The sequence below is a fragment of the Corylus avellana genome, chromosome ca6 (genome assembly GCF_901000735.1).
Source record: "Corylus avellana chromosome ca6, CavTom2PMs-1.0".
Taxonomy (NCBI): Eukaryota; Viridiplantae; Streptophyta; class Magnoliopsida; order Fagales; family Betulaceae; genus Corylus; species Corylus avellana.
In genome coordinates this window covers 23,033,882-23,039,646 of record NC_081546.1, presented here as the reverse complement: position 1 = coordinate 23,039,646, position 5,765 = coordinate 23,033,882, and positions in this window count along the sequence as shown.

The window sequence follows — 5,765 nt, the reverse complement described above, 5'->3', positions numbered from 1 at the left end:
CCTCAATACACCTTCTACCTTTTTAACCCATTCCCTATATAGTGTAGCTTCTTGCTTTTGGTGACCGATTCCCTATTTAGTGTACCTTCTCTATATAGAGTACTAAGTGTTGCTTCTTGCTTTTGGCGACCAATTCCCTATATAGTGTACCTTCCCTATTGCTTTTAGTGATTGATTCCCTATACCTATATAGTGTAGCTTCTCCATATAGTGTAGCATATCCTCTATAGTGTAGCTTCCCTATAAGCCTATCCTATATAGTGTAGCATATCTTATATAGTGTAGCATATCCTACATAACGTAGCATCCCTATATAGTGTAGCTTCTTGCTTTTGGAGTCGGTTTTGGTGACGGATTCCCTGTATAATCTAACTTCTTGCTTTTGGTGACCGATTCCTTATATGGTTTAATTTATATGGGATCTACATAAGTTTACAAATTAAATGGTTGATTGTAATAGAATATGGGTCATATATGAAAAATTTATTGATTCCTAACATTTTTCTTTATTAAATCTCATTTTTTCAGCAATACATACAAAATTATAAATTTAAATAATTTAACTTGGAAATAAAAGTTATATAATTTTAAAACTCAATAATCTTTTATGTTTTTTCATTTTCAGATTTATTTTTTAATTCTTACTAACATAATTCCCACTATTTAATTTTACAGACAAATCCCGCAAATCCATTTCCCTCCAATTCATAGCTATCCCTCTGTCTCTCTTCCATGGCCGGCTATGAACCCCCCTCGTTCTCTCTTGGATTCGATCTGTGTCTCAATTCGGAGCCCCAAGTACCTCCGAAGGATCACCCGATCCAAACGCCAGCTTTTGCTTTTGCTTTTGCTGACCATGTTCTACAATTGAATCATTCAAAACCACTAACGAAGTTTTTGAAGTACACATTTCGCACTCACACACCATAAATTGGACTAAAAATCCTCGAAGATTCGCCGAATAGCTTGAATTTAGACCCTTATTGCATGAAACTACAATCACGGCACCACATCAAAGTTTCAAAAAATTTTAATGTGGCCTATCTATTAGCCATTTCTGTCAAATTTAACTGAAAAATTGGTCACGTGCTAAGCACGTGTATTTTTTTGTCTTAAATTTTTAAAATTGTCCCATGTATTTTAACAAATTCCAAAAATGCTCCTAAGTCAAACGAAAATCAGGGAGACAAAAAAAAAAAAAATAAATAAATAAAATTGGGGGTGGGCGAGCCACCACCACCCCCATTTGGACCATTTGGGGTGGTCAGCCACCCAGCTACCCCCTCAATCCGGCCATCTGGGGGTGGTTATTTGGACCATTCGGGGTGGTTAGCCAACCCCATGGGCCACACGCCAACCCCAAATTCGGCCAGTTGGGAGTAGTCAGGCCACCCCCAAATAGCTAAAGGAGTGGCTACGGTCACCTTCCAATTTTTTTTTTTCTATTTTTTTAAAAATAAAATTGTAGGGGCAATTTAGTATTTTTTTTATTATTTCTATCAGAGAAAACGGTTGCCTGTAGCTAAACGGATGGACCACATTAAAAAATTTTGATATGATGCATTCTAAAAATTAAAATATTAGAGGTCAAATTAAAAATGGACTTAAATTTTGGAAGATAAAATGTATTTAACCCAAATTTTAAACACAAAAACGAACTTATTCCTCCTGATCAACCAAACCTGTCATGGTCGTGCAATGAAAGCAACCCTTTGAATATCGTCTTCATCATGAGTTATATTATCATACCTTCATTTTTATTTTTTATTTTTATAATAAATGATGTACGCACAATTCACGTGCAAAGATAAACCCAATCGCCTAACCCTTTGATATATTTTTTTCTTCTTTATTTAAGAAGAGAATCACGTACGCACGATCTGAATACATGGAAAGGGATCCTGATCATCTTAAGACAAGACATCTATAAATCTTCTATTAATTTCCCAACTGCCTCACGTTTTGGTCATCGACATTGACCATTTTCACAATGGCTGGCATTCAAGGTACTTGCGCTTTTGGATATCGTCTTCTTGGTTTTGGTTTGAAGTAGGAGGATTTGGATTTTGATTCGAAAATATTGGGTCGTTTTGCAGAAGAAGATCGAGAGATTCAGAACAAGTACACCGTCGAGGCTATGATGCTCGATTCAGAAGAAGAGCTACCGGAAGTATATTTCTCTCTCTCTCTCTTTTCTCACTCTATTGCATGTTGATTCAATGTGCATTTTCATGTCAATGCTCGCTGTTGAATGTTGATCTTCTTTCTTGTTTGTTTGTTTGTGTTTTTTTTTTTTTTTTTTTTGCGATGAATATCTATCGTTCTTGTTTGAAGTTCTTATTAGGTATTCCGAGCGACAGTACTTCATCTGAACATTTTATATATATATATATATATATATATATATATATAACTCAAATATACTCCAAAATCTTCACAAATGTTTTCAAAGGTAGCCATGTCAATGTATGAATTTACAAAAACTCACACACCATCAATAAATCTCCTAAGCATTCTGCCGGGCATCAGGTCTTTTGTCCAAGAGTTAAGCCTTGGTTTGCAGAATAAACTGCTAGAATAGAATCACTATTCTTATGAAATAGTTCTTTTGTTTAATAAGGGTATATTCCTAAGAATAGTCGTTCTGGTGGGAATGACTAATCATTTACATAGAGTAATAGCTATTTCTCTAAAAAATGAGATAAATAGCTATTTGTTAAATAATAGAATACATTTTTCATAAACACTCATTATTTTATTTTAAATTAAATAGAAATAAAAATAAAAAGATAAAGTGGGTGGCCGCACCACCCTCGGACTCCTTGAGGGACCACCCTAGAGGCACCTGGGGGTTGTGCAACTACCCCCGTTGCATTTTGGTGGCTATAGATTTGCTTTAGGGGTGGCCTAGAGCTCCTTTGTATGGTCGCGGCCACCCCCGTGAGCCATCCAGGGCAGCGGCCGCCACCCCAGATTTGTTTCATGGCCACCTACTTTATTTTCTTTATTATTATTATTATTTTTTTTGATATCAGTTGAAAAAAAAAATTAAATAATATAGGATTTTTAGTAATTTTGATTTAATTCCAGTTAGAATATGTGTGTTGCTACCAAACTAAGGAATATGAATAGCTATTCTATACCGCTCTCCTCTATTTCTAATAATAACTATTCCCTTAGTTGATAGTTATTGTGATTTGGCAAGGTGAAAATTCTTTGCAATGCATCAAGTGTAAGTTTTCAAAGAATGGGTTGGCAAAATTCGCTTTGCAACTGAATGAGGAGCATCAATGGAGGTTTTCCACTCCTTTATGTATACGTGATATTGTAATGACTGATAAATCGTTGAATGTTGAATGAAATACTCGAATTCCACTTCAAAAAAAAAAAAAAAAAGTGTAAGTTTTCAAAGGGTCAATGGGTAGAGACATGGTTTTTTGTTGTTATTGGCTTTGGACCTTACTCACTGGCCAGTAGGGAAAAGGATCCCCTTCCGCCTTGTCACTTCCGAGACGCCAGATTAAGCTCCTGTGAAAATCCGTGGCCATCCATCCATTTGAACTTCACTATTTAAATATAATAAAAATATTTTAAAATCTCAATATCATAATAATTGCTTATACGCTTTGGAAAATAACCCCTAAGGGCCAAAACAAATTTTTTACTCTTTTAATATGGCCCCTTTGGGGTGGCCACTCCCAAGGGCCACCGTTGGTTGGTGGTCATCTCACCACCCCTCGGGTGCCTAGCCAGGGGTGGCTATGGCCCTTGGGGTTGGCCACCCCCAAGGGTTTTGAAAAAAATGGGTTTGGCCCATGGGGGTGGACCGTGGGGGTGGTCCAGATACCCCAAGGACCATATATTAAAAAAAAAAAAAAACATTATTATATTATTTTAGTTTTTATTTATTTTTAAAATAAAAAATAATATTTTATTATATTTAAATAGGTGGGACGCGTGGCATGAAGATGGCCTAAGATTTTTCCTAGAGCCATCCTGGCCATTAACTGGAGACCCATCTGGAGAGGAGCCGGATCCGGCTAGTAGGCCGACTCTCTCCGGCTACACCAACTCTCTTAATTACAATTGATGGACCCTTGCCTATGGAATGGAATCCTCTCCATTTCAAAGGGTATAATGATCATTTTATATATTTTTGGTCCATTCCTGTTAGTGCGATCGAACGCACCTTGGGTGCGCTCGAGCACACCTCAACCACACACGCACACCCTTGGACAAATGCGATCGAGCGTACCATGAGTGCGATCGAGCACACTCAGACAGCAGGGCACGTGACCTATTTTAGGTCACTTTCCCCCCTATTCTCCCTCAAACTCTCCTGCGTTGTACAAGTCCCCATCACCTACACTCACCCGTCATCGGAGCACCACCGCTTTCCCTCATCTCCACCGGCCTTGAACCACCACCACCACACCACATCTGCACTTGTACGACCCTATTCAACCCTACGGCCACCACCTTCATCACATATCACGTTCTCCATTTCCATCGACCTCCTCTACTCCGACACCCCCCCACCTTCATTTTTCTTCTCAATTTTTAGGACAGTGTGGGTGTTTATCCACTCATATTGTCACTTTGTGTTGGATTTCGTATTTTTGCAGGGAGTTTTGAGCGGTGTTGCCTTGTGTTGAAAGTTTGGCCATCTTCAGCGCATACCAGGTGTTCGACAAAAGTCCCTAATCAAGCACAAAATGCTAAGAACCTGTGCTTCATCCTCCTGGGGGTCCGAGGCCCAAGCTGTTTCTCCTCCGCCCACTTTTGAAAAGCGAGAGCTGCCGTTTGAGACCACCTTCGCCATTCGCGAAGACTTTCAAATCCATGAGGTAACTCAATGGGCAATCGTCGAGTTCAAGCATCGGGGGCTCAAGAAGCTGTTCAAGCTGGTCACCTCCACTGCTTACCGGAAGTTGGTGATTGTGTTCTATGCCCGCCTATCCCATGATTGCGACAGGCCAGCTGTCCTCTCTTCCAAGGTGCAAGGCCAAGTTGTTGACGTGACACGGGCCGTCATTGCCGCTGCTCTTCAATGCAATGATGAGCATCCTCCAGAAACCACACATCTTGCCGAGCAGCCGTCCTGATACTATGTGGCGGAAATCATTGAGGACATGTGCCAAGGGCAATATGCCGATGCCCATCATCATGCTGGCAACCGATCCAAGCTACCTCAACGGCTTTGGTTTGTGGACTCCATATTGCACCATAATGCCTTCCCCGTGGGACACAAAACTCAGATGCTTGATCAATTTCTCCAGACCCTCTACGCCTTCCACAAAGATGCCTGGTACTCCATTCCCGACATCATTTGGAACCAAATTCATAAATTTTGGAATGGAGTACACATTGGAGGAGCGGAGTCCACACACTCATGGGGGTTGCCTTTCCCATACTTAATCACATACATTCTTCGGAAGAAAGGCATCAAGGGCACCGTAGCTTATGAGTTAGTTACTACTACTCCCATATTTGGCATTCGCCAATGGAACAAGAGCTGCTCCGATATGCCCCGGGTACCACCAGTACTAGCGGCTAATGGAGAGGAGAGTGAGGCCGAGCCGATGGTCGAAGATGAACCAGCAGCAGTAAAGGAGGAGGCCCCGATCATTTTTCAAGCCGTAGAGTACCGCTCACTTAATGAAGAAATGGCGGGTCTTCGAAAAGAATTGGCTGATCAAAGAAGGAAGGCTCGGGAAGATAAAGCACTGATGGGTCAACGATTATCTGCCTTGGAAGAATTGATG